The sequence below is a fragment of the Lissotriton vulgaris genome, chromosome 9 (assembly GCF_964263255.1).
Source record: "Lissotriton vulgaris chromosome 9, aLisVul1.2, whole genome shotgun sequence".
NCBI lineage: Eukaryota > Metazoa > Chordata > Amphibia > Caudata > Salamandridae > Lissotriton > Lissotriton vulgaris.
In genome coordinates this window covers 530916387-530939176 of record NC_141697.1, presented here as the reverse complement: position 1 = coordinate 530939176, position 22790 = coordinate 530916387, and the positions used below count along the sequence as shown (strand labels likewise).

The 22790-nt window shown below is 44.7% G+C and overlaps 1 protein-coding gene across 3 annotated transcripts in view; it reads right to left on the bottom strand.

The window, feature by feature from the left end:
• Positions 1–22790, bottom strand: part of ACTMAP (actin maturation protease) — a 294690-nt gene that overhangs the window by 250290 nt on the left and 21610 nt on the right. For 2 of the 3 annotated variants that reach the window (XM_086938012.1, XM_086938014.1), the window contains one exon: positions 9110–9298. The exons of the other annotated variant lie outside the window; for it this stretch is intronic. The gene's annotated coding sequence lies outside the window, so the exon portion shown is untranslated. Of the gene's footprint in view, positions 1–9109; positions 9299–22790 lie in introns of those variants that run through there. 3 annotated transcript variants of the gene reach the window in all.

Below are 22790 nucleotides of genomic sequence, written 5' to 3'. Positions count from 1 at the left end.
ATGAAAAACAAGAAAGGTACTGCTACAGATACATTATATTTAGTGTGTCTGGTAGTGTTTTGTAGCAGACTAGAATACCTGATCTTAGCCTCTAGTAACACAAATGATTTGGCCACCAGTGCATGGCGAACAACATGCAATCCTGACTGGAGAATGATGCGTAAACCTGAAAAACTGTTTTAAAAAACATACTATCTTTATCGTACATTGTTATGTCAAATAAACAATCGCAAAGCTAGAGTTCGAACCACAGTAGGGAATAAATGCAGAGAAGAAAGCTAACTCTGAAACATGCCATCTTTGAATAAAGCGTTTTTCATGTTCACCTTGATATTAGATTTACAGGTTAAGCCCTGCCAAGTATGACGCATCGGGCGTTAGACTAACGCATTTCAGTGTGGTGGCCACATCACCGCTCTGAAATGCATTGTCACGCCTAGAGTGTCTGAACTCGGCAGTCAAGTGTCCCAAAAGCTATGGCTGATTAGTGTTAAAATACGATTTGGTAAAAGTAGAGAGTGGCAGGAAGCACGAGGTGCACGCTGCTCGGCAGGCTTGAGGGGGAGGGAGGCCTGGCTGAGCTTAAGTGCAACAATGTAACACTGAAATGCGTCCTACTCGGCACGGCACACTGGTCAAACTCAGTTTTAGACGGGTGGCGCGGTATTTATAATCAGTTTTGTTTAGCTAAATGTTGCAGTGCTTCGTGCAATCAAGGATCTCAGCCTCTGCGACGTCGAGACACGCCTCTGGGCTCAAGCAATGTGGCGGGCCATCGCGGGCGGCGGCTAATACATAGGATAACTGCAGCGGCCGGCAAAGTGGTGGTTTATGGAGGCCAACTGCAGTGCCCAAAGAGGGCTGCAGCTAGTAGCTGAGCTAGCCTCACCGGCACAGAGGCGACCCAGACAGCCTGTAGACCAGTGTACGGAGCTGCTCTCGCTGGCCAACCTGACCGGAATGTGTGGACTGACTCACATGGATTCAGTCACACCGCAGGTAATTTGGCCCATTAGGGTTGGTGTGAAGTACACAGAAGCTGCTCCGTCGCCAGGTATCTGAGTTTGTCCACTGTGACCATCGTCAGGGAATCAATTTTTGCATGTTGTTATTCTTAGTCACTAATAGTTTCGTTTTCACGATGTAATAAGACTGCAAGTTTCCGACGGCGTTTGAAGCTTCTCTGCCTTTTTGAAAGGCTGTTTTTTCTACATTTCAGTGGGTGGGGGAGTCAGACACGTTGTGGAGAGTGTATACTTGCCCCCTAGCTGTTCACACAGACCTTTCTCTCCCGCTCACTCACACTGTCAAGAGAGGAGCAGGGAGATGAAGGGGAGAAATTTTATCATTGATTGTCCAGCAAGAGTAGCTTGCAGAACACAGGAAAGCTCATCACAGCGTGCGCTTTTTAGGTCTTGTCCTGCGTAGGCTGCGCTTGCGCAGTTTCTCTGGGCGAGAAATTATGTCTTAGATTAGGGAGGTAAACGAGCCAGCTCTTCTCCATTGGCTGGCTTCCTAAACTTCGGCCAGCCATTGGAGAAGAGCTCTGTCTGTCCCTTTAAGCCCCGTCCGTTTCGGATTGACGGGCATGTTTTCTGCTGTTTTCTCTCCGTGACGTCATCTGTGACTCAACAAAAACACGCCCCCCAGTCTGAAAAGGACGGGGCTTATCCGCAGCTGCTGCCACCATTTTGCTTGTTATTTTCACCCAATGCTTGTTTAGGACTGGTGCCCTGGAGAGGCGTGATACAAACCGACAATGTCTGCACAGCGGAAGCCGCTCCGTGGACTGTATTGTGTACACAACACAACGACGTGTATTTGCAACGAGAGCTAAGATAATACGATTGCTCCTGTCTTCCAGCAAAAACTTAGTACTGCTTAAAGGCGCCGCACGCTATGTTCGTATGCATAGCGCTTCCTATCGCAGAGTTGCTGTTTTCTGTGTAAATAAAAAGCAGGTGTTACTGAGACCCAGCACAATGGAGCTGAGTTTAGGGACCTCGAAGGATGAAAGGCTGACCCGGCGCTGGGCCTATGAACCGTAAGCTACATACAGATCTGTTATGTTGCAGCAAGCGCTTCAGTCGCTGAGCTGTTTTATTACCCAGTCAAGAAAGTATCCTTCCGAATACCAGATCCAGACGAAGAAGGGCGAGGTACGTGCCTCGAAGAAATCTGAGAGTTTCCAGCGGCATCCTTTTATCACCTTGTTCCAGTCAGGAAAAAGAAACATGGCATCATAGCCCATGCTTACGAACGTGTCACCCATTTCTATTGCTTTCAGCACATCTTCGAGTCGAAGCACTCCATCGCCTCTCTTGCAAACTCGTGCGACTGCGAGTCACAAACACTGACAGTTTTCCCTTTGTACTGATCCTGTTCCGCAGTGTACCTGCCACTGTGCACGGCTTCTCTGTGCACCTCACCGCCTCACCCTCAGCCTCAGGGCACACCCAGCTCCCACCCGGCGGTCTGTGCTTGAGACGTGTCCGTTCCAACTTGGCTTAGGGCATTTTACGGCCTGATGGACGATAATCGAATCCACCCTGCGTCCCTCCCAGAAGGCTGCCATAAATAATATCTCCTTTGCTTTGATTACATTTGTGACCGACGTTGAACCTTTTCCAATTAACTAAAGTGTTTATCACACACGGTGACTCGCCCCATCTCACCGAAGCTGCCACATTTCCCCTACCCACAGGAACACACGCACTCTGGTAACACACCCTCACAAGCGAACCCAACGCGATGGAAAATACAGAACCCTCTGGAAACTCACCACTGGACTACTAACAGGGCTGCGATGCCACGCACACGGCACACTGTGCGCTACAGAGGCGGCAATAACAGCCCCTCCTATATTACAAACCCCGAGCAGCATAACTAGGGCAGAGGTCTTTAACGACCGATATAGCCCCCGCCAGTAGGCTACAATATACACAATAATGTCTTTGTTGAGAATCCTGCAGGCCGCAGGAGTGGGAGGTGATTCTCGAGGAGGGACACGCTGCTTCTTGCAGGATCTTTGTTCATTTCTCAGTTTCAGGAGTGATGTATCGCAGGACGCACCTGCTATGGGGGGTGTTGATCTCCGCCCCCTGTGCTCACCTTTCTTGCATTTCTGGTTCTGCTGGCGGTGATGTGAAGCCCCCAGTATTTTGCCGTTTCCACTTTTCATATACATTCTGTTTTTTCCTCTCGGGCCTGCCAGCTTTCCTGCCTCTTGTGCACAGCATTTCCAAACATGTATTTGTGAATTAAGTATTTTGAACAGTCCTTCTGTACGTGGTGTCGTGTCGGTGATACTGAGGAACTGGGCAACATCTCGACATCAAGCTTGGCAAAAAGCTTTTACAGGGCCCAGGCATAAAAAAACTACACAAGATTCCCACTTCTACCGCACGGTGTGTATGAACGACACACTTTCCGCATGTGTGCGTGTGGCTCTGCCTGTGTGTGTGTGTGTGTGTGTGTGTGTTGGGCTCTGTGTGTGTGTGTGGCTCTGTCTGTGTGTGTGTCTGTGTGTTGGGCTTTGTGTGTGTGTTGGGCTCTGTGTTTGTGGCTCTGTCTCTGTGGCTCTGTCTCTGTGTGTGGCTCTGTCTGTGTGTGTGGCTCTTTGTGGGTAGCTTTTTTGTAGGTGGGTCTTTGTGAGGGTGGCTCTGGGTGTGTGTAGGTGGGTCTGTGTGGGTGGCTCTGTGTGTGTGTGGGTGGCTCTATGTGAATGACTGTGTGGGTGAACGACATACTTTCTGCATGTGTGCGTGTGTGTGTGTGTGGCTCTGCCTATGTGCGTGTGCGTGTGTGTGTGTGTGTGTTGGGCTCTGTGTGTGTGTGTGTGTGGCTCTGTCTGTGTGTGTGTCTGTGTGTTGGGCTCTGTGTGTGTGTTGGGCTCTGTGTGTGTGGCTCTGTCTCTGTGGCTCTGCCTGTGTGTGTGGTTCTTTGTGGGTAGCTTTTTTGTAGGTGGGTCTGTGTGAGGGTGGCTCTGTGTGTGTGTAGGTGGGTCTGTGTGAGGGTGCCTCTGGGTGTGTGTAGGTGGCTCTGTGTGGGTGGCTCTGTGTGTGTGTGGGTGGCTCTATGTGAATGACTGTGTGGGTGGCTCTGTGTGTAGGTGCAAATGCAATAGGTCTCGCATTTGCGAGAAATTAAGCTATTGGCATTGTAAATGACAATGCCATTTATTTATATGTTTTAAAAACAAAAACATACATAAAAATAATGTCATGAACAATGCTAATAGCTCTAACTTTAACTTTAACAATGCCGAGGCCATTGCATTGTAAATGCTTGTTTAAACACCCTGCAAGGTTCTTTATTTCATGAGAGAGCGCCGTACCCGGGCCCAAGTCAGCACATATAATACTTGACAGTACAGCTTTGCATATGTGGAGCTGACACTTTGTCATTAGGAAGAAAGTTTGTCAGGATAATTTCCTATTTCATAAAATAGTCTTTTATATTCCACAACATTCTATGCCGAATATGATTAGAATGCAGCTTTTAATCGAATGTCTAAACGGTTTTATCTTTTTTGTCCATTAATGTAGCTGGCCTTCATGTGTTTCTCCCTGAGCGCATAGGCGCGGTGACGTCGCACATAATATAATTTTGTCCAGAGAAAATTTAGTTTATGCGGACGCAGCTTCACGCTGCACTGTCCGAGCAATTGTTGGGCAGGGGTGTGTGCAGCTCAGTGTATGTAGAGGAAGAGTAGATATAACAAGTATTCGCAAAGCCAAAAGCTCTCCCCTCTGGGGCAGCTTTTAAATTTAGCATCCAAGTGGGGGATGGCTAACGGGGGAGGAGCGTTGGATAACTGACTGATTTGGAAAAAGCACTAAAAAGCGGACTGTACTGAATGCTTCATAGCCCTTGTAGGTCCAGATTGCAGAGAGGGAGTAGGTGTGAGGGGGGAGGAAGGAGGACGAAAAAGAGTACAAGGGAGGGAAATGGGAAACGAGAAAGTGGGAAGAAGGGAAAAAGCAAGAAAGAGGACAAAAAGGAAGGAGAGAAAGAACATGAACCACTTATTCGTAAAACTGTATTTGGTGAGGATTAGCTGTGAGTTACTACTTTTTACTGGTCGCAGGACTATTACCCCATAGTCCTCTCACCCTGGGCACAAGGAAGTGGCTGATGCTTCAGCTGATGAAATTTAAACGTGATTCTGTTTTGCTTTCAAAAAATGGTTCAATCAAATGTATTCATCATCACTTTTCAATATGTTCATGTTGTATTCACATGTATATTCTTTTCTTCAAAAATGTTTTTATCTTGTCCCCAATTGTATCAATTCCAATGCATTTCGGTGCCCTCAGCACCTTCATCAGGGAAACCTGTGAATTTACAAATAAAACTTGCTTCAACCTGTCCTGTTCACATAAGCAAACAATAATAGCGTAAATAAGGGATTAGTATTATGGCGGTGTTTATTCACAAGCTCCTGCTTTATAGAGTGGTGTTAATCATTGCGCGCTAGCTGAAAGATGCTCGGTGCTCAATTATTCTCGTGTTCCACTTTGCCAGCCTTCCGTATCTAGTATAATCAGAAAAATGTGTAGCGCGTTTGTTCAAACATTTACTAATGATGCCACAGTGTTAATCGGCCGCCCAAACGCTTGCCTGATCTGGCTTTGCTCTTTAAGCATGCCCTTTATGTGATCTATGTAAAACGCCGATGTCTCTCACCTTGCCGCCCCGAACAGCAGTAGTGGTGGGGGTGTGGACGCGGGCGACAAAACTATTGGGATGGGAGGCGAAACTCACGGAGCACACCGCATTGTGGGCTGGAAATTTCCTCCCGGAAGTTGCGAAACTACAGGGTCTACGGCAGTGGAGTCTAATTGGTATTGATGTTCTGGGGGATGTTTGGAAAAGGGGGAATATGGTGGACTTGTATTTGTATATAGGAGATTTTAGTCTGCGGTATTAGAGGCGCCTTTGTTATTGCATAGGTGTGTATTTAGGGGCTTGATCTTTGTATGTAGGCCAATTTGGGTAATGGGATTTTATGATTGATTCTATTTGCATTTGCCAATGAGCTGATGTGCAATGTTATGGAGCTGGTTCTTAAAAAAAAAGAAATTAAAAAAAAAAAAGAAATATAAATCATGGGAGTGATCTGGTGACAATAATCAATGAGTTGCCTAATCATTCATGCAAATTCTTTGCTGTTACGAAAGACCCACAAATATATGCTTGTTTGAGATTGAATGTTATATCCCTTGTTTACTGTTACATAATAAATATCCCATGTCTCTGTGTAATAATATTTTAAAGCAGTGTCTCCCAAAAAGTGGGTCGCTAACGCCTTGTGTGCCATAAGCAGATTTTTGGTGGGTTGCGAAAGTCTGAGCAATAAAAAGATCTCTTTAAATTCTGTGTTTAATTTGTCACATTTGCTGGCTATTCATAGACAGAGGTCAAATAAAAGGCTGCTTTTTTTCTTTTAACATGGGGATTGGTGTATACTTTTCTATCTCTTACTTCAAAGCGAGAGGAGTTTTTAACCCCTTGCATGCTTGTGACGGAACCGTTCCGTCACAAGCCTCGGGTGAGCTGTGCTTGTGACGGAACGGTTCCGTCACGGCCCGCTCGCCGCGCCTGCGCGGCGCAAATTCCGCACCTGCGCTGACAAATTAATGGGCGGGCGGGTTCGTGACGGAACCGTTCCGTCACAAGCACAGCTCACCCGCGAGCCATGACGGAGCGGTTCCGTCACAAGCACGTGACCGCCGCGCGGCCGCCCTACCCCTTAGCGCTACGGCGGAATAGCCGCCGCAGCGAAGGGGTTAAAGTGAATTATGTGGCAATGTAGGATTTGTTTTGCAATACACAACAGTAAATACCTGTAAATTAACTGTATGCATTCAACAGTTAAGAAAGCAAAAATGAAAAACTTTTTTTGTAATTCTGAAGTGTGCTGGAGACAGACATTTTAATAGGTTCAAATGAAATCAAAACACGTACTTGCTCATGCACAAATGATAAATGTTCGCCGTAACCAGATTTTCACACATTATCATTTTCATGCTATATAATTTTATCAGTAAAACGGTATGTCTATGCTAATTTGGTGGCCATTTCAATGGAAAATTTGCTGTCTGCAAATGACAATACACTACCACTTGATGCTTTAGTTACATTAAAAAACTGCTCGGCTCATATCCATTATAGGTAGGTAGGTGGTAAAAGTGTGTCAAACAAAAAAGTTTGAAAACCACTGTTTTAGAGGGATAGACATATTTTTGCCAGTTCCTGCTAATCTCTCTGAATATATTTTCTACTAGCAGCCCGTCCCGACGTTGTCCGGGTATGAATTGCTGCCGGCCGTAAGTATATGGTTTTGTAGGATTTCGTTTTGATAGCATTTCTTATCTGTGACAGGCCTGTGAAATGCTCCGATTCACAGTGCACTGCTGATGCACTTAAGAGTGCGCGTTCAGTAGTGTGTGAACTCGAGTTTCCCTACTTTATTTTTCCTAGCAATAATATATAGCGCGAACTCAACAACATGGCATGAGCACAATTTACATTACAGAAGAACACATTAATTTGTGGTAGGCACGGGGAGACAAAGCGATTTGCCTGGAATCAAAGGATGTTGAGCTGATGCCGTGATTCGAACGTATCTCTCCAGCGCTAAAGTTCGCAATTCTAGAACTTGTGGCGGGAGGTGTGTAAAAGCGTATGTCGGTGCTGGCCAGCAATGAGAGAGACCTGTGCATTTTTCAAATCGGTGGTGAAAAAATATGAGTATGTTGCTGGATATGTGGGCCGCCGTGCCACCAATGTACTTACCGGGGGAGGGTAAACACCCATTATTCCGCAACTTTCTTTCCGCATACCATCACTCTGCATACTTTCATTACGAAAGTACCATGACTCCGCAATGCCATTATAACACATGGCATTACATTTTATATGCTTTTACCACGCATACATTTACAACGAAATTCGTTGTAAATGCATGAATGGTAAAAGCATGTTTTTTTTTTAATGTTTGGATAAGGTATGTATGGGTATAGGGGTATATGTTTTGGGGTACTGAGGTATTTGTTTTGGGGTGTTTGGGTATTTTAAGGGTTCAGATATCGTTTTGGATCATGGGGTACAGGAGCAGTTTTAGGGTTTAGGGATAGGTATGGGTAATCTCATTCATGCATTTACAACGAATTTCGTTGTAAATGTATGTGTGGTAAAAGCATATAAAATGTAATGCCATGCGTTATAATGGCATTGCGGAGTCATGGTACTTTCGCAATGAAAGTATGCGGAGTGATGGTATGCGGAAAGAAAGTTGCGGAATAATGGGTGTTTACCCTCCGCCGGTAAGTACATTGGTGGCACGGCGGCCCACATCTCCAGCAACATACTCATATTTTTTCACCACCGATTTGAAAAATGCACAGGTCTCTCTCATTGATGGCCAGCACCGACATACACTTTTAGACACACCTCCCGCCACAAGTTCTAGAATTGCGAACTTTAAAGCTGGAGAGCTAAGTTTGAATCACGGCATCAGCTCAACATCCTGTGATTCCAGGCAAATCACTTAGTCTCCCCGTGCCTACCATAAATGAATGTGTTCTTCTGTAATGTAAATTGTGCTCATGCCATGTTGTTGAGTTCGCGCTATATAATATCGCAAGGAAAAATAAAGTAGGGAAACTCAAGTTCACACACTACTGAACGCGCACTCTTAAGTGCATCAGCAGTGCACTGTGAATCGGAGCATTTCACAGGCCTGTCACAGATAAGAAATGCTATCAAAACGAAATCCTCCAAAACCATATACTTACGGCCGGCAGCAATTCATACCCGGACAACGTCGGGACGGGCTGCTAGTCTGAGATAACATTTAAAAATATATCCCGACTCTGTGATCATTTCCAATGTGTAAGTATATTGAAATCTTATGTCATTTCACCATCAACTAGTTCCAACTAATGGTCCATGGACAAGAGGGAAGAACTTTTGATCAGTGAAAAATTAGTTAGGGACTAAAAGATAACTAATCTAGAGAATTACAAAACATGACCCCAGCGGTTATTACCAGTTTGTTGTGAATACATTTATGGGACCAGGTGAGTATGTGGTGTTAGATTACCTGTTGCTGGTTACCCGCTGGATCAGCACCATCCCTCAGTGGTATTTCGTGACATGGCCGTCGTCATTGTCATTTAGTACGTGAAAACGCTTCTAATGGCGGCCCTGTTTCAAAGGAATCCTGCGCAGTGTGTGTCCCGTCCTCCTGGCTTTTGCTTAGGAAGAGAGTCAACCTTCTCAGCGACCGGGCCTGAAATTAAAGAGGAGAGGAGACTTTCTGTCACACATTGTGCTTGAGGCCCGGTATGAGATGACAGAAGAATACGAATGGTGGTAAGATAAATGTATTTGTTAATCCACCTTCTGAAAAGATTTGTGTTCTCTAATAACAGATTTGAATCACTATAAAGTAGCACAGAGGGCAGGGCTCTAAGTGGGCCGGGTCTCACCGGTGCTGAGCACCAGCAGTTTTTTAAAGGGGGCCTCAAAACGGGTCTCCATCAGCATCGGTTTTGTGCTCACGCACAGGCGGTCCGTTGTTTTCCGGACTAGCAGTGACAGCAGGCACATTGGTGTGCGCGTGCTCACACTGCTCACTTCTCACTAGTGGAGAAGTTACAGCATGACGTCATGCCAGGTGAGCGTTGTCGGGAAAGGGAAATCCTTTAAAGAGAGTAATTTTCTCTCTGGATTTCTCTTCTCTTTTTGAAACTCAAGGGCAGCAACATTGTCGTGGTGTCACCAGGGCTTTAAGTGGAAGCTTTTTCAATATTATATACAAGCCATAGTTGCTGCTTATTTATCTTATGCAACTAACAACCATTGACGAAGCCAATAGTCCTGACTTGTTGTAGGTATGATGTTACTTGTTTCATATATCTGGATGCATGACAGAAACAGCTAAATACAAATTGGGCGGTACACTATGCTAAGCACAGATTTTTTGTTTACGTGTTTTAAGCAACGCCCTTAATTACATTGGCCACACCCTTTTGGGAGACCCCCCCCCCCCCCCCAGTTTTTTCATTCCACTTAAAGCCCTGACAGAGGGTATTGTGTCTGCTGCAGAGCACGCCTCTTCAAGTTTTTAAGTTGCAATTCAGCAGATCTAGCACAGTGAGGTAAGTACCAAAATCCAGAATCAGCATTCACACTGCAAGGAATAGGTTCGTTTTTGTCAATCTTTTGTTATTCTAGGATTGCTAAAAAAAGGTCTAATTTGTATAGTAATAATGCCTTTTTTGTATAGAAAACCCCAACTACTGTATTATGTGTTAAAGCAGGACTTTGTTCTTCTCCAAATCAAGCACTATTAACATACAACAGATACCATGATGAATTATGTGTGACTCCTACACCTTATAACCCTCATTTTCTTATGTAACATTCCTTGCACATTGATTTACACTCTTCTATAAACTTATGTGTAATGTTCGTGATCTAAAATGCTCCGATACACTACCCTTGCCCTAGGTTAAGTAGTGCTACAAAACAAATTAAATTTAAAAAAAGTACAGTTCACATTATTACTAAAGCATTTCCTGATACAGAGAGACACATCAGCCATTCCTATAGTGCCTGGAAGTCTCTCATACATAGAGTTAAAATCCTGCCTCCAAATGGTAGTTTCTCTAAGCACTTGTGAAGTAATAACAAAATGGGAGCATTTGTATCTATCTTTTTGGAGTCCATATAGTTCCCAGTCAGGATAAGACACCAACAGGAGGGCTGGTGGCTGTTTAAGTGAAGTCTTTGTGTTGGCCCCAGCTGGAGGTGAAAATAAGACACCTGCTCCCCCCATAGTGTACAGGTTGCTGCTTTGAAAGAAAGCAGATACGTTGTTGGTGCTTCGGAATGACCCTCATATCTGCAAATTACAGCAGGACAAATAGATCATATTCCGCTATCCCTGGCCCAGATATGTGCCAATATATTATACTGGCTGTGGCTGGGGCCCCATCAGATCCGGCACCGATGAAAGCGAATACATGAACAAGGAGAGAGTGAAAGCCTGGTGCTGAAGAGGAAAGCGATGACATGTTAGATATGCAGATGGAGAATTTCAGAAAGATGCAGGTGGAAAAAACGGCTCAGAAACACGGGCCTCACCTTTCCTAGCCAGGCATATGAAACTGGCCTTAACCCATAATCTGGCTACAGAGGTTTAATTTGCATGTGACCATCATTTTATGTGTTCTGAAGAGAGGGCAAGGATTGGATGTGGACGTAGTCTAAACCCCTTAATGACCCTGGTCTAGCACTGAGAGAAACTCAGGCTGCTTACAACGTAAGGACTTTCTAACGCACCCCAAAGTAAACATCCACCCGCACCTTGAACTCACCCAGACACCTGGAGGTTACTCAATGCACAATATACACTATATAAGTGTCGTACATTGTGTAGGCATCAGATGAAGGTGTTGCGAAGTTCACGCAAGTTGAAGTGTCAAGTAAAGGTGGTGGTTGCAGGACTGACCACCAACAAGCCGTGGCAGTGATAAGGTCAGCAAGGAGTTGTTTCGATGACCGGGGGAAACGGTAGCCACCTGAAACTTGCTGGAGGTCAGGACAATGTTTCCCACAATGCACTGGACCATCTACTTTCAGGCGATCCCTCTGAGTGCCCGATGGCCAGTGTTTCATCGGTTCTGGTGCATTGTTGTTACCTGCAGTGTGCAGGGGAATATTGCCAATAGTCATGGGGAGTCTGGTTTGCCATTGGCTCTCAAATGGCTCTCTCTGGCTGGAGGGACCGGTATTTAGTCCGCAACGAGTCACAGCCATGCAGTTCTAGGAAGGTTACCACAGGGGCAGAGTATCACACCTTTGGTGTGCGCAGCTCCTGTTTTTGCAGAATCGGGTTTCTTCTGTGTCCTTTGTTGCAAGTCTGATCAGAACTGATGTTCTGGTGTCAGGGGGGCCCCTGCAGGTATGCAAGTGGCCAATGGGCTATCTGCCCCTGAGGTGACCACAGCTGGGGCGAGAGAAGGGGTGTCATCTTTCCTACCCAGAACCCTGTATTCTGCCAATTTAAAAAATAGCAGAAACCCTCCTTGGCTGTACAGACCAGGTAGGCCACCCTAGAGGTGTGGGTAGCCTTCTGGGAGTGTGCACCTCTTGACTACACAATTTTCCTGCTTGCCCAGGGGCAAATGTGCCTGGATGCAGGTGGAAGGCTGTTACCTCCTTGGAAGGCAGCCTGATTGCATATCACAGGTGGTGTAAACTTTAAAGCTTGCCGCCTTGATATGCCACTTCACTAGCCTTCCTGTCAGGGAGGGAGGGTTGACCTCTTTCCAGTCTAGGTCATTGTTTCTGACTCCTGGGAGAGTTTACATCTCCTGGCAGGGACCATGATTCCGGTCTTGGTGGCAGCAGCTGCAGACTGCTAGCCAAAGCGCAGGAAAGGCTGGGGCAACCAGGTGGGCAACCTCTAAGGTTGCCACCTGGGTGCGTGCCACATCAACCCTAACACAAGAATCGTGTCAGGGGTGATGAGGCACATTGGTTGATACGAAACATGACATGCTTTGGCTGTATCATAATGCAGCTGGCGGTCTCAAGTTTGCCCGGTTGCCCGCCCATGTTATCCTATGGACCGCTGATCACTTATAGGAGCTCTGTCTTTAGCTTATGAGTCGGACGTGGTGTATGTACTTCTGTTCCACTCTGTTTTTAGCTTAAGAGTGGGGTGGAGTCTTTTCATCTGTGTTTTTTGTATTCCTGTTCTACTTTGTCTTTAGTTCAAGAGCCAGACTGGGTTTGCCTCATTGGCTAGTACTGTCCTTACAACGCTATTTTTTTGTGCACAAGCCGGTAAGACTCCCCCTGGTTGTGAGTTTTTCCTTCACTTCCGTTGCTCTGAAAGCAGAGTGAAACTCCTATCCTCCCACGTTCTGACGCGGCTCCCGTTTTTGAGAGTCCACTGTTGCTGTCGGGGCTCTTATCCTCCCTGGCGTACTTCCTCTCTGGAGGTCCCTGGTGTCTCTTCATTCAAGGTCTGACGCTCACTATCGTGGGGTAAATGGAGCTTTATGTTGAACACATGTATATAATTCTTGGCTGTTTCAAGTGAAGTTAGACGCACTGTGTATTTTTTACAGCCTTCTCCTGTCTCCAAGTCTGCCGCTTCAACATCCAGCTGAAGGAGAGTTGGTACACTTCTTGGATTATTCCCCCCACACTTTTTGGGAGCAGTTGGCATTGAGTGTGTATATATCCCACTCTTGTCATTGCTGTTTGGAAGTGTGGAGGACTTTCATCTTCGCTTCTGTGGAACTTGCCTCCTTCCCATTAAGGGAAGCCTGACATATGAGGCCCCTTACTGACCCATTTCAAAGTCAGTTTTAGGATTTGCTCCGCCTAAAGTCGTGAGTAGATGATAGGTTTAAAGTATGAATTAATTTGTGTTTGTTTCAATTAATAATAATTGTTACAAAAGGCCATACATCGTATAGCCTTTCATCACAAAATATTACTTAATATTGAATACTACATAGAACGCGGGTATACCATTTCATTTGCTTTGTTTCAAATCATTGATATTATAACATTTACAAAACAAAAGACCATTTAAGACAATGAATATCCGTTCCTCATTAAAGTAATAATTTGGATTTTATCATGCTGTGACGAGAAGTTCCCCAATACCATGGCGAGGGGAGTTGCGTGGCAGACCCTACTCTGTCAGTTCCTGGCTCTCACTGCCTCTCGGGCGGCGTTTGGGTTTACGGACGATACTGTGGAAAAAGCCTCCAAGTCCGAAGGGTAGTGTAGCCGGATCCTGCGCATCCAGGAAATGTGAAGGGAAGGGGTACAACAATTTAAGCCTGAGGGTGGAGAGAGATCCCGTGTTTTACAAGCCAGGAGCCACCTACAGAGGTAAGTTAACCTCAGGGCGGTGTGTTGAGCAAAGAGCGAGAATGAAATAGTTGCTCCCTGCCCCACAATGTTACACCCGTTTCTTTGCTGCTCTACTTAATTTCGATCCATAACAGTACTCATGATTGGAGTTTCATTGTTCCCGTGAGATCAGAGATTTCTGATACCATAATTAAACGTAGAGATGTATCGCACAGTCTGCTGTTAGGGTGGCCTTGCAGCGCTAACTTGATTACAGTTTTCTGTGCTCATAGGCATACTGTCGAAGCCATCCTCTCAATGACTAGACAAGATGATACAAAGTTTTTTAACTTCTTTTCTACACCACAGTAATATTCACTGTGTTTTTGAACATTTTTTATTTGATCTTATCACCTATTTTACATTAAACGGTGTTTCAGCCCCGTGGTCACTGTGTTCCGTTTGAGCACTGCAGGTGTGGCAGTGGAGGGTCCCTGCTGCTTCTGTTTAAACAGACATAGCAGTACTGTTAACAGCGATTGACATTAGAAAACAGAGGGGCTTATTTACAAGCCTCTTGCGTAGCCCCATGCGCCACTTTTTCCCATGTTAAAAGTGGCGCACCGGAGGCGCAAAGGGCTTGTAAATAAGCCCCTAGAGTTTGAGACTTACTGCCCTCGATGCAGTGCAGGTCTGTATTTAAAGGTTCTATACATGCACGAGTTTGGTACTGCGCGAACAGTCACGTTGGGTTACGAGCTACGACTGTGCAGGTCAGACACAACTCTGCTGCCTAGTCTAGTCTGAGAGACGGTAAGTTTGCCCTGCCACCATAACGCTTGTGTGAACATGTCTAATTGTGCTATTTGAAGTTACCCTGCGTAGCAGCAGCAACCCTCATAGGCTAGCAATTAACTTAAAACAAACCAAGGATGTGTCCACATTGTTTTCTCTGTCTAGACTGATCTAGTGTGTTTAAACGTTAGATCCCTCCTTAACTTCTTTGTAAAGAAAATTAAATTATTGCCAAGTTACATTGTGTAACTAACCCTTCTTGGTGTTCCACTGAGGGCACAAGGCACCGTACAGTGTGCAGTAGAGCCAGGCGACTATTGCTGGCCAGAGTGGAGGCTGCCGGAAGGAGACGGCGGTCACCAACATGGCGTCTTTGATTTGTGAGTGTGTAAGCGCTTATGTGTGGTGCATCCCATGTGCTTCTGTCCAGACAATGCATGATATGAGTAGGTTCAGACATTGCTGGTCGAGGCGCTAACATGACGCCTGTGCGTGTGTTTGTGTCCGCCCCCACTCCCCGTGGCTTCATAGAGAGCCTAGATACCTCGGTGTGACAGGCACTCGTGACCTGTTCACGTAATAGTGGCGGGATGAGGGGTAGCTGGTGCAGAGCGCAGGGAACTGACCTTATGTTTGTGTGTGTGTGTGTGTGTGCGAGCATGCACACTGCTCCGCACTGCCCCCGGGGTGACAGACAAGCCCAGGAAGGGTCACCTCACCAGGAGAGGTCACCTCAGGAGGACCAGGCACCACCAAGCTTTAGTCACAAGCACCTCTTTGCTGTTAAACCTCAGTGACTACCTCACATAAAACCAGTTATTAAAAATTGTTATCTTTTTCTCGCCTAAAAGCGCAACGTTGAACTATATTCGGAGTACGAACATTGCCTGCCTTTCATATAACACAACATATTTAAGAATTAATATTCAAACGTTACATAACTGGGCTCAGATATAGGGCACCGCAGATCGAACATACATAGATGGTGAAGTTAGTGCTCACTTAAAAAAATATAAACTTTCAATCAAACTATTGGTTTCTGTTGATGTTTTATATCTGCTGCGGTAGAGTTTGAAACAAGCATTTGCAATGCAACAGTTCTCGCATTTGCGAGAGTTCAAACTATTGGCATTGTAAATAACAATGCCTTTTATTTATGTTGTAAAAAACAACACATAAATAAAAGGCATTGCCATTTACAATGCCAATAGCTCAAACTCTCGCAAATGCGAGACCTATTGCATTACAAATGCTTGTGTAGTTGACCAGTCGGCGGACACTCTGATTTTGACCCAGGTTTCAGAGTATAGAGCAACAAGTGTGTTTAATAGTAAGTTATCAATGCCCCAGTTTTTTTATTTCGCCCACAATCTTGAATGGTCCACGCTATCAAAGCCTGTTTGGAAATCAATGTAAACTAGATAGCGTGCCTTCCCTTTCTTGTCCAGAGTGGTTTCTATTAAGTAGGACACACAGATCAAGTTATCTTTGATGCTAGATCCCCTTAGGAAGCCAGTTTGCGTGTACGGTATCAGATTATGTGCTTCAGACCAAGCTGTCAGTTCTTTTAGTAGCAGGCTAGTGAAGCATTTCCCATCAACATCTAAAAGGGCGTACATACGGTACTTTCCTGGGTTCGATCTCATCTCTTTTTTGTGTATTGGGACAAGAAGGGAACCCGACAATGATTCGGGAATGTGCCTTCCTGATCTATACTCCGTGAATACCGGCGCCAAAATGGTTGCACATTTGCTAACTGTTCCTTTATATACCATTAGAGGAATGCTGTTTGGGCCTGGTGCCCCGCCGGGGCGCATTTTGTTAATGATGGACATGACCAACCCTGCTGTTATTTCCTTATGGTTGCTTGGTTCATGAAAGCGACATGGTATATGTGAGGAGGTAGTCGATTTGTGACTTGTGCTGCCTTTGCTAGACGGGTCCACGTAGAGAGCGTCTATGTGAATTTCCCTCGCTTGGGCAGAGATATTTGAGACAGTGGGTTGCAGATTTGATTTGGAGCAGTTGTTCATCCACTTCCAGAATCTCTGCTGATCTCGAGACTTTATTATTTCATGAGCTTTGATCCAGTGAGTTTCTTCAGTCATTCTTCAAAGAGAGAATCTTGCTTTCCTATAGCTCTGACGAATTGCTGCCACCTTTTCCTGGGCTAATCTATGCTCAGAAATCTCGTAAGTGATATTTCGCATTGTGTGGTTTAATTTGTGTTTGATTGCCAATATTAATTCTTTTTGTTTTTTGAGACGATCAACTTTTAGGTGTGATGTACACGCACTTCACTTCGTCACGGTGAGTTTATCCCTAATTTCTACCAGAAGTTGTTCCCAAGTTATTGTCGGAATAAGATTGCCATTTTCCTGAGTTGCTCTAGACAGGATTCATTCTACTTCTCCTTCCATTTTTTCTTTATGTTCGGTCGACCACCTTATTTTCTTTATTGGCTCCAGATTGGCTTCCTCTCCTATAAATCTGATTTTTAACCAATGGGATTGCGATGATAGAATATGGCAGGCGATAAAGACATGGTTGCTTGCCAATGAGGGAATTACAGCAAAATCTTGTGCGGCATAAAAATGCCCAATCGAGATCCAAATGTGGTCTAGAGTGGCCAGTCTAGAGTGAGAGAAATGGGTGTAAGCTGCCGGAGAGTCTGAGGATGATCTTCCATTTAAGATTCGGAAGCCCAGTTGGTTAAAATAGGCTGACAATTCAAGTCCATGGTTGTCCTTTCGTTGATACTGGCTGCTTATTTCTGGAATAGATCAAGTTGAATCATTCAAAGCTACCAGGGAGGAGTTTAAATCTGATTCCATTCGATTTGTGTTGAAATCACCCATGATTAGCCATAGAACATCTGGGTGTTCAGCATGTAAATCGCTGATTATTGGCAGCATTTTGTTTAGAGTTGTTTCTCGTTTGAGCTTAGATGGATGAAGGTATATGCAGACTAAGATCACTTGAAGCTGATCCCGGCTAAATGTATTGGCATTTTGGAGCCTTGTTTTAAGGAGTATGTAATTGCTGTTTCCCTCGCATACTAGGGATACCTGGATTGTCAGGTTGTTCTTGATGTAAATTGCCACTCCTCCCGAAGCATGGCCCCCAGTTTGTGAGGGTGTTGGAATCGATTCGTAGGCAGTGTAGTCCACCCATGGAGTTGAGCTCAGGGCCCAATTTTCTTGCACCACTATCATGTTGTATCCCTTCAGTAATTGTAGTGCGTCCGTTTTCTCTTCGTTGTAAATTAGACCCCGGGTATTCCAAGAACAGAATTTTAACTTAGAAGTTGGGTTTTTCTGGTCAGAGGTGGGTCTCAGATTGTTAGGAGCAAGAGTTTAAAGCCCTTGATACTGAGGACCAGTCTTTGTTGTTCTTTCCCTTGGCCAGGCATGTTCGTTTTCCTTCTTCTGGGTCCATTGTGATTTGTATTTGACTGTTACTCCATAGTCTGGTTCTCAGACCAACTTTGATGCCGTGCAAAATGGAGCCGGTTGTCCTTACTTTTTGATTTTCTTTCATGTTCTGGTAGCTGTACTGTGTCTACTCCTTTAATCAAGATTGTCAGATATTTTGTGTTTACTGGATTTCTTGTAGGGAGATAAGTGCTAATGATATTTCAACCACCTCGGGCTGTTCGTGTCCTGTCTATTCCTCTAGGGAGTGCTGACCCGATGGCAATTCTATTTCAGTAGCCTGACGAAGAAAAGAGTCTGCCCTGTCCAAATTCCCCATATAATGGATGATTTGTTCCTGATCAGATTCTTGGTATTGCAAGTTTGGGTTTGGCCTCCCTGATTATTTGATGTAGGTCGGGGGGGGGGGCTAGAAGGTTTTCGCCCGGCTGCTCCTCCATGCAAGCCCTCAGTGGAATGGGCACTGGTGTGAAAAACCTACAAATCATCAGGGGATGTAGGGCGGAAGGTGCAGTAGGGGTTGACTTACTTGAGAATTGTGTATCTTTAGATAATCCTTGCATAGATTGGGCTTTGCTGGAGGACTTTCTAATCCCTGGCCTTCTTTTTATCATTATTGGTCTTTGTCGCAGGTTGGCTTGTTTATTTTACTGAAAAAGGCCATTAGACTTGCCGCTGAAAAGGTAGTTTGTAGACCAGCTTCCATATAATTAGAGAATACTTACTTTTCCTAACACCGGCTGACGGTCCTCCACAGGTTTTTATGTGTGCTAAGTACTGCTGGAGTGCGACTGATGACATTTATATATTTATCTGTGTAATAGGCTCTTACTAAGTCATTGAGGCGGGTCCTTGTAGGGATCTTGCTGAGATCCTGCTGATCAAGTGTTCACTACATTTAGTGGGGCTGGGTGTCAATCACTGTTGCCAAACTCAGCGGTACTCCCGTAGAGGAGTACACACGGCGCACCAAAGGGGAAACCGACGGCAGAGCAGGGAGCTCACCCGCACCACAAGCCGCACCCAGCGTGGCCGCCTCCGCGGACACTGCCTATGCTGCAGGATCAAAACCTGCTGCAACCTCGCCGTGGGCCCTACTCAGCCCTTCTTTCCTCTTGGTACAAGCTCAATACAGGTTCCAAAAAGATTGAGCTTGGTGGTCTGGGGCACACAGAGATAAGCACCCCTTTCCCACACTGATTACCAGGACCAACCACTCGCCTGGCAAGCCGCTTTATGTTTTGATCCTTCTTGCGTCCCAGATTTTTACCCTTTCCACGGGCCCACTGCAGCCCTTCAGAGTTATGGGAGGTGGTAATGGGACTGGGCTGCATTCTGTGACTCCCGACGTAGGCCACCTGGCAAGATGGTGTCAGAGGCTGGGGAGCCTGGAGCCTCTGTACTCCCGCTCTACGCCGGAGAGTCGCTGGACTGCATCTTGTGACCCCAGAAGCAGGCCGCCTGGAAGGTTGAAGTAGGAGGCTTGGAGGAAGGGGGAGCTCAAAACCGCAGGTCCTCAGAGACGGAATTCCCCACTCCCGCTGTCACTCTCCCCTGCTCCGGAGCTTCCCAGCCTCAAAGCTCCAAGTTTGCTGCTGTCCGAGCAGCTGTCCCAACCAAAGGGCCGGGGTTGGTGGGATGCGGGAAGGCCGCATGCCGGACACTGCGGTGTGCCCTGCTTTCTCCTCTTCCTCACTCCTCATTTGATGCTCGCCCGCTCACGCTTTCGGAAGTGCATGTGTGTGCATAGGTTTAAAGAAGCTGCACTACCTAATGAGATTGCACTGGTCAATGGTGATATTAGAGAGAGACAGTGCTAATGATCAAGGAGAATGCAATTGAATGGGACTAGAGGAGCGATGATGGTGTCATTAGACTTGAGAGAACGTTAGTGTTGAGATGTTGGGGGAGGGTATCATCTAAGGTTTTGGAAAGGGGTCATTTTCTTTTCCTCTCCACTAGTTTTCATTTGGTCCCCAAACAAATCCATCTGCTTCTTGCCAAAACTGGGATCTTTAGTCCAGCCTTTACACGGAGGCAATAACCTAGGTCCTGTTCAACTTTTAGTGCCACAGTATGTGGTCATGGTGAAGGACTTTGGAGTGGATGGCAGGGGGGTACTCAGAGTAAGTGACTATCTCCCTTTTAGCGTTTGTCCTTTTTACACAAGGAAGTGGGCCTCTATTCGTGCAAACAAGGTGTGCTGGAATTGCTTTAACACCAAGGTGGTCCCTTTATGTGTGTATCATTGTGTGGTATTAATCCTGCAAGATCCATTAAATGTCCTGTTTGAGGAGCCACATTACTTAAAGAGTTTCAAAGTTTTCGCACTTGGATTTAATTAAGATGGGTTATCGTCTGCTCTTGTAAAGTTTGATCATCAATGCCATGTTCAGGTTTGGATTTGAAGTAACTGAAGTAACACTTAGGTCCTAGTGGGGACCGATCTTCAAAATCAGTAGTTACTAAAAGAATTGGGACATGATTGCAGAAGTGCATAGGTGCCCATTGAACCACCTCCCACTGTACGCATATTGAATAGATATTACATTTATGCTTAGAATGTTTCCTGAAGGCTGTTTTTACATATATTGAGGGTTGCAACTTTGGTCTGAAACTGGTCTGCATTGGGCTGAATTTGAGCTTGAGCCTGGACAGCACTGAGCTTGGGAAGGATCTGAAAATGTGCCACCACTGGAAATGGAAGAGAGACTATGTAATTTCCAAGCTCAATTTAGCTTTTTACGTTTTTTCAAGCAGATCATTTGGCAATCCACATGGAATCGGGTTTCGGAGTACAAAAATCGGAAGTCGGGAGACTAGTCTAAAAATTGGTAGTCTCTTGCCTGAAATGGGAGGGTTGGCATGTATGTATGGCGAGCCAGGAAAGAAACCACAGCCCATCCAAAGATCAAAGCAATGAGAACATGAGAATACAAGGGAAACAAGCATTTGCAATGCAACAGTGTAGAGATATCTATTTGACTATGTCATAGCTTTGGTTACCTAGATACATGTAGAATGAAAGTGGATTATAATTCCATGATGAACAGTTGAGAAGAGAACAATTGATGTGGAAGAAGCTGTTCTCTGTTGAGGTGCTGTTTACTAATACATTCAAGAAAACTTCAAACAAAACTACGAAGGGTCTTCTTTACATGGAGACGAGGACCTGCGCAAGGGGCAGGACTCAGCACCTCACCTTTGGACTCAAAAGAAAAGATTAAGGCCTGATCAAGATTTCAGAGATCTTTGTGAGTACGGAATATTGCTGAACTGTTTGAACCGCTACATATATATATTCTGTTTATCCATCAATGTTTGTTTAGAGTCTGATTTTTGGTAGCGGAAGAGGAGATTTTGAGATTTAAAACTGATGTTTATCATGTCTCAAGCTAAACAGGAGCGCGAGCTCAAGCGCGAAGCTTGTCTCGAGCGTGAAGCCTGTTTGAGCGTGAGGTTGCTTAGCGACAGAAGCGCGATTTTCATGCACAAAGTTAATCGCATTACGAAGACGAACTGTACATCAAATTTATAAATATGTATTGAGAGCTTTATTTTTATTTTTTAACTAATAAAACCCCAACCGTGGAGAAACAATTAAATTAAGCAAGTGTAAACCCAGAGCAAAAACTGTTCATAATCAAAGCCTGCCGTTACATGAACCAACCGTAAAAAACAATTAATGCTCTTGCTGAGTGCCTATAAATCAAGAGTTTTTCAAAAGCAATTCAACATGTGCAACCAAGCGTGAAGGGATAATTAGCTTCGTAGGAAGTTTCCCGAGCACGAGCAGAGATTCAGCTCTGAATTAGACTTAAATAAACCCTGCTGCTCTACAAGCAAGGAAATAATTATTATCGTGTACTTCTAAGCTTACCATGACATGTTTTGTGAAACCCTTTATTGCTTTTTCTCGACGTTAGACTGCCTCACTGTTTCCTATGATAAAACAACAAACATTGAAGAAGGACCAACACAAGAAATAGACACTATAAAAAGACTAAATACAATACAATACTCTGATTTAAGGCATAGTTTTTGCTTCCAGAGGATATATTACAAGGAATTCCTGCTCTACATATCAAAAAAGATTTCATTATTTTAATTTATTATTTTACATTTTTATGTTAAATTTTTATTTTTATTTTAATTTTGTTTCCCTTATAGGTACCATGTCAGATCAATCTATGTCATCTCCACCACCTTTTTTAACATCACCAGGAGAGTCATTCATACCTTGGTTACTATGGAAAAAACTATTTCTAACTTATCTTTTAGCCATTGAGGGAGATAAGTATGGTCCAGTTAGACGTCAAGCAATTCTTTTACATCATTTAGGAGTTGAAGGGAGAAGAATATATGAAGAAATGCCAGAAATTTCTTTAGGAATGGCTGATGGGCAACCTTGTAACATTTATGATATGTCATTACAAACATTAGAATTACACTTCACACCCAAAACTAATATTGTGCTTGAACATCATAATTTTTTTACGACATACCAAAAGGAATGTGAAGACTTTAAATCTTATTTATCGACTTTAAGAGGGTTAGCTCAGACATGTAAATTTGAGCAATTAAATGATTCCTTAATAAGGGATCAAATAGTACGATGTACTAACAACAAAAAGATAAAGGAAAAGTTGCTAGCAAAAGAGTATACCTTGG